Source organism: Nicotiana tabacum, chromosome 24, assembly GCF_000715075.1.
Source record: "Nicotiana tabacum cultivar K326 chromosome 24, ASM71507v2, whole genome shotgun sequence".
Lineage (NCBI taxonomy): Eukaryota > Viridiplantae > Streptophyta > Magnoliopsida > Solanales > Solanaceae > Nicotiana > Nicotiana tabacum.
Window position 1 is genome coordinate 60,667,339 of NC_134103.1, and position 7,654 is coordinate 60,674,992.

A 7,654-nucleotide genomic window follows, 5' to 3' on the forward strand; every position below is an offset into this window, starting at 1 on the left:
ATTATGAATTTAAAAGAGAAATTGGGGTGGGTTTGTCTAAACTTCTCTAAAGTGAATAATTGAGTTTTGAACATCGATTCGGAGTAGGATTTGAGTGAAACTAGTATGGTTGAACTCGTATTTGAATGGATTGTCAAAATTTGTGAGTTTTGTCGTGTTCTGTAGTGCGGGTCCTGTTGACTTTTTGGTTGACCTTTTGGTTGAATTTGAGTAATTGATTAAATATTCGACTTTTTTCGTTTGGGCTTGTCTCCTATGGCATTATTTGATGTTTCTGAGTTTCTTTTGGCTAGTTTCGAGCCGTTCGGAGGTTGATTCACACGGGATGGCATTTCAAGAGTATTATTTGGCTTGCTCGGTATTTTATTTGGCTTTTTCAAGATAAGTAACATATCTAAACTTGGATTTGAGGGTAAATATCCCTGAGAACTATGATATTTGAGATGGGTTGGGGTTGACGCACGTGCTAGGTGACAGGCACGAGTGTGTAAACCAAAGTATTCATTATCCATGTGGCTCTTAGGCTATTATATGCCTTATTTTGCAATCATGCATCTTTGATATCATGTTTTCTCTGATTACGTGAGATATTATTCATGCTAGAAATCATGTCTAGGCTAGCTGCATAATTGATTGAGATATGATAGGGCTATTACTGTCATGTTGAGTTATTTACCTTAGCGGTAGTCATATTGTATAGTTATGATAGTTACATCCGCATGTTATATCTCCGTCTCTTTACACTTTTGACATACTGTCTCACATGTAATTGGTGACCTTCTACATGACACGAGTTTGAACTGTATCTGTGGCATATTGTGTTATTCTATATTGTATAATTGGATTATGTTTTCTGTGAGTTGTGAGATATTGAGACTTAAGTGGATTAATGACTGATGTGGGCCATACAACCATGTTGTGAGTTATGTTAGATCGAGTTGCACACCGCAATGATTATATTGTTATTGAGGTGGCGCATATGCTAGGCCCCACATTGGGCTAAGTGGAACTGATTTGAGGCTATGCGTGCACCATGCCCCACTATTGGGTTATGTGATATTGATTAGCTCTTGGCAGGATCCGCCCCTCCGGAGTCTGACATGCCAGCAGTGGGCGCAGGCACAGTAATATTTACACGTGCTTTGGGGCATTGATGCCAGGCACATGTACAACTCTAAGTGATTATGTGTGATGAAGTTGGGCATTTGAGCCAGGCACCTGCAGTGTGCTAAGTATGTGTGTACTTGATGATATCACGGTGAAATTACTTGACATGTATATTTGGCATGTAGGCATAAAGATGTATTTTTCTCATGCTAGACGGTAATATGACATTTGATGACTTGACATGTATATTTGACATGTATGCATAGAGATGTATTTTCCATCATGCCAGACGGTAATATGAAATTTGATGACTTGACATGTACATTGACACGTAGGCATAAAGATGTAATTTTTTCACACTAATTAGTAAATGAAAAGGCTTATCTGTTGTTGAAAGTGTGGAAAAATTACAGTCCTTTGATAAACTCTAAATTTGTGATTCTAAGAAAGATTTGGACTTTAATTGTTATACTTGTAAAGCATGTCTATATTCCCCGTTTTTGTGATCGAGCCGAATATGTTACCTTTTGAGTTATTTACTATTACTGGCATTATAACATCCTGTGTCATTATTGATTTTTGGTGTTGGACACTGACCTTCATCCGAGCTCGTTACTTCTTTCAACCTAAGATTAGGTTTGTTACATATTGAGTACATAAGGTCGGTTGTACTCATACTACACTTCTACACCATGCATGCAGATCTTGGAGCCGATGTTGCCGCACACGGCGGTAGATGGCATTGAAGAAGTGCCTGTTGTCCGGACATGACTACAATTCATCCTTGGTAGTTTTATATTTGAGCCCTGTTTATGTATATTCAAACAGACGTTGTAATTATTTTTCATACCAATTTTGTAAAACTGAAGCCTTAGTAGTTCATGACTTGTACTACCAATTCTTGGGATTTTGTATAGAAAGTTCAGTTATTTCAATCATTGACCCTTATCATTCTCATTTGAGTTGTGCTTACTGTTACTTGACTTACCTAGTGGGTTGGGTTATGTGGCATCACGACTATAGCTGAATTTTAACATTTTCCAATAAGTATTAGAATTTTAATTCAAGGAAAAAAGTATTGCTGTAATTTTAGTTTTCCTTTTCCCCTTAAACTCAACAAACAAAAGCATAAACTACTGGTTCATGGTTGTTGGGAAGAGGAGGCTACATAACTAGTTTCAATTTTATTTCTGTATAATCAAACCTTTCTCACCATTTACGAGATACAACACGAATACTTGTCCAAGTGTAACTAGTATTATTCAGCAAAATGTAAATTGTATCTGTTAAAATCAAAAATAGCTTCATTTAAACTTCGGATGATGGTATTTTTTCTATTGCAAGTAATTTTTGTTGCAGGATATAGTACAAGGTCCTCATTAACGACCATCAAATGGCAATGTGGCTTCTTTTAGCTCATCCGGAGACATTGCATTCGAAAAGCCTAATGTGAGAATGCTTTGGTAAGAATTCAGTTGAGGGTAATAGAAAAAAGGAAATTACCAGCTATGTCAATTTATAAGTAGCTTATTAGAAAAATTGATCAATTAATAAAATATTACTAATATTAGCTAAATATTATCAATATTAACCAATTAACTATTTGTTGCAAAACAATGTCAATTTTTTACTTTCTTTTGAGTGAGTGCTATTAGAATAGGTTGGGTGCATCTTAAGGAGCTTGAATCTCAATTTTGGGATGATTTGGTGGAATTTTGAGGTGGTTTGAATTGAATATTCGAAGTAGAAGATGAACATGAAAAAAAATAATATGTGTATCACACTTTATATCATTTGCGTATCACATATGTATCATATTGTATGTGTGACATCCTCGTCGATCTCCCCGGTCCCCCTGTGTATGAGATACATGTGCGTGATACATGCGTCGCAAAAGAATTTTTTGAACTCGATTTTAACTACGAATTTTGATACCAAATCAGTCCAAATAATATCTACTCTTCCTCAAATTTTGTATATTAGCCCATCTATATATTTTCAATGAATTTCAACCATACCCATTGAAAAAGGTCTTTTTGTTTTTGCTTAAATTTTTAGAATCTTGTATGTGTATTATTTTGCATTTCATCACCTTATTTGCTACCTTATCCATGAAATTTTCTTTCCGTCTTGCATCTAATGTTGTTGATCACGCTTAAAAATATGAAAGGAGATCTTTGCATGTAATTCTTGGAGAGAAAGAACCTTATTTATTTGGGTTTTTAATTTTTATATGTATTTAGCTAGTTTTGATAAGTTTATGATTAATGACAAGAGGTTGGTAAGTTGAAAATAATTTGGGACATTTCTGTAAGATTTCTTAGAAAAAATACATTAAAATTGGCATCTTATTTGAGCGCTTATGTTTATACAAACAAATGAGCAACTTATATCTAATAAAAAGGAGTTATCTTCATATTCAAAAAGGGAAAGATTTTTATTCAAAAAAAAAATCTTACCAAAAAATATTGCGTAAGGAATTTCTCTTTCCCATTCAAAAGATGAAGGCGATATTCTTTCCCAATCTTTATAAGTAAGGGGGTAAACTAGATTTTACTATAAAAATAAACTTAAACAAAAAGATCATTCACCATTCACTCACACACCAAAGATAATCGTGGTCTTATCTTATACTTCTTCTTATATTATGACTACTAGTATTAAAAGCAGCTCGATGTGCGGAAAATTTAGAATAATATTAATCTTATGAAATGATGATATTGTATAGGGTAAAAAAATGCTATGCTAGGTGGTTGCATAAGAAGGCGACATGTGGGGCCGAAGGCAGAGGATAGTTAAAACTAAAGACAACTGCTCCATTTGTCATCGGAAAGAATGACACTCATAAAGATGCAATAAATACCTATCACCCGGTAGTATTCAATGGAGAACATTCCACAGCATTTAGTACACTGCTCGTTACAAAGAATTTGTCATTTATGCTCACCGTTACACATTCTTCAATGGCTCTCATAATTGACATTAAAGAAGGGCATGATCCTAGGACCTTGTTCCCTAGGTGCAGCTATAAAGTGAGCTCTGTTATCATTGTAAATGATACAAATATTCTGGCAAACTTATGCTATAATCTATTCAAAGATCTGTACAATTTTATTTTCTTACTTTTCGATTTTATTACTGTTGTGCCCGTAAGCCTTGCTCCCAGATTTACTGTTTCTACTATTTCATCTTCATCTCAAGGCTAAGTATTGCGTATTTCTTCAATTCTTTTATTATTTTAGGATCGAATTAATTCACTTGTCTAGAAACCACGTATAAATTCAATTGGACTGTTTTAAGGGTAAACAATTCTGCCCACTAAGATGAAGTATATAGGAGAGGAGATCCTTGCCTCTTTTACTAACGTGTTTTGATTATTTGTCTTAGCAAAAAATCACAAAAAACGACAGATAATGGTGTTAACAACACACACAATCTTGAGGCCCAAGGAGACCAGCCTGATCACGAGGATTCAATCAGTGACACTCGTAATGAGGGAAATGATGCTATGCCGGTCTACGGAAGGCGGTACCCGTGACATGTTCGGGAGGCGACTCCCGATGATGCTGAAGAAGATTATGTTGTTGAAGCAGTAAGGTTCCTGCAAGAGCAATAAGTGGTCATTCTAGGCCATCTCACATGGCAGGATAAGGTTATGACAGAGTTGAAGCAGGAGTTGTCGGGGGTTTCCAATAACGCAAATGGATGAGGACCAGTTCCTCCCGGTGCTCCCGCAAATCAAACAATGCAGAGGGTCGACAACAACACCCCGAGGGGCAAGGTTGGCTCTAATGGGACCGAGGGGAGTGGTTCCGGTAACAACAACGAAAATGATCCCTTCAAGAACGAACTCTTACGGTTTATGAGGAAAGTGAACGTCCGCATGGACCAAATTTCGGGTGCACCACCGGTGCTGAAAGGGCCGGACTCGAAGAAGTATACTCAGTTGCCGTACAAACCAAGAGCGACACCAAAATTAATCCCAAAGCAGTTCAAAATGCCCGACTTGCCGAAGTATGATGGGACTTCAGACCCTCGGGAGCATATTACCACCTATATAATGACGATGAAGGGGAACGATTTATCTCCCCACGAGATTGAATCTATTTTGCTCAAGAAATTTGGAGAAACCCTCACGAGGGTAGCATTGATGTGGTATTCGATGTCGCTCGAGCATTCCAGAGATTCCTTTGAGATGCTCGTGGATTCATTTATAAAGGCCCATGCCGGGGCCAGAAAGGTGCAGGACCGAAAGGCCGACATATTCAGAATTGCAAGAGAAGAGTCTGAGTTGTTGCAGGAATTCATCACCCGGTTCCAAAAGAAGAGGATGTTGCTCCCGGCTATTCTGGATGAATGGGCGGCTGAAGCATTCACCAAGGGTCTGAATCCGAGAAGTTCTGATGCTTCCCAGAAATTGAAGAAAAGCTTGCTCGAATTCTAAGTGACGACTTGGGTGGATGTCCACAACCATTACGAGTCTAAGATAAGGATTGAATATGATTAGATTGGCTTCCTGTCGCCGGCAAAAGGTCGGGAGAAGAATAAATAAAAATCAAAAGACGATTTCAACATAGATAGATGGTCTTAGAGGGGCCAGATTTTGCCCTACGAACGGGCTGAAGGACACGGCAGAGGTTTCCGATCAGTAGACAGGTTCGTTACCGATAGAAGAATTGATCACGGTCAGAATAATAGATCATTACAGGACAAAGAAGCGTCAGGTACTCGGGATCCTTCCTACCCCAGGCTATCAGAATACAACTTCAACGTCAGTATAGTAGAGTTGGTATCGGCTATGAGGAACATTAAAGAAGCACGGTTCCCGAAGCCAATGCGGTCCGATCTTTGCCAGAGGGATTCCCAATTTGTTGTGCAAATACCACGGGATGAATGGTCACAGGACTGGGGACTACCGTCATCTGCGTGAAGAGGTGGTAGGCAACACTGCTGAAAAATGTCCATCTTAGAGAATTCTTGAGTGACCGGGCAAAGAAAAATTACGGTTGCAACCATGATAACGCGGAAAATTCAAAAACAGGAGAAGACCCCCGCGCAAGACAATCAATATGATCTTCGGGGGGAACGAGATCAACGGGGTCACCTTCTCGGCAGCAAAAAAGATGAAGGTATCAATAAACCATAGCAAGAGACTCTGGGAAGTCGCTGAAGACGATATCACTTTCATGGAAGAGGATGCAGACGATCTATTGCTACCGCACAACGACGCATTGGTAATTTCTTTAAATGTACTAGATTTTAAAATCAAACGTGTTCTATTGGATCCACGAAGTTTGGCCAATATCATACAATGGAGGGTATTAGAGCAAGCCAAACTTACTAGAAGCATCATTCTGGCTACAAAACTCCTCTCCGGATTCAACCTTGCAAGCGTGACAACCCGAGGAGAGATCCTGCTGCCTACGAAAGCCGGGGTGATGAAGACAACTCTTTTTGAAGTGGTGGATGGTGATACGGGTTATAATATTATTATGGGAAGACCGTGGTTGCACGAGATGAGAGTCGTACCATCAACGAATCATCAGTTGCTAAAATTCCCAATACCCAAAGGAATCAAACAGATAAGAGGTGACCAACCGGCGGCAAGGGAGATGAATGCAATTTCAGTGTCCCGTAGCAAAGCGAAGGAGCATGCGACATATTAATTATAGGAACCTGCGCCTGCTCTCGAATCGAGTGAAGTTAGCTAGGGGGAGAAGCGTTAGAATCTTATCAGGTGCCAAGATATTTTTAGGTACCAGATGAGACGGGTGCAATAAAATCCACAACGGAAGAGCTAGAGCAAGTTGCATTGCTTGAACAGTTCTTGGAGAGTAAATTCCATTTTGGGACAGGACTGCACCCCGAGCTCAGGTATGGCTTTATTGAATTTCTTAAATATAATGTCAATTATTTTGTATGGTCGCATACAGATATGGTAGGTATCCTAATGGAAGTGGACGTACACAAGCTAAGCTTGGATCCCAATATCCCTCCGGTAAGACAAAATAAACGCCATATTACGGAGGCCAGGAATAAATTCGTCAAAGAAGAGGTAACTCGCCTACTTGATATCGGTTCGATCTGAGAGGTAAAGTATCCAGACTGGCTAGCTAATATAGTAGTAGTTCCTAAGAAGAACAATAAATTTTGCATATGTCTAGATTATAAGGACTTGAATAAAGCATTCCCAAAAGACTCATTCCTACTACCAAACATCGATCAAATGATTGATGCGACGACCGGGCATGAATTAATGAGTTTCCTTAATGCTTATTCCGGGTACAACCAAATTAAGATGAACCCAAAGGATCAGGAAAAGAATTCATTCATAACGAATTTTGGCACATATTGCTATAATGTGATGCCCTTTACGCTAAAGAACGCCGGAGCCACTTATCAACGGGTCATAAACAAGATGTTTGAAAAACATATAGGAAAGACCATGGAAGTTTATATAGACGATATGCTCGTTAAGTCTGTGATCATCTTAAGCATTTGCAAGAAGCTTTCGACATCCTTAGGAAGCATAACATGAAGCTTAACC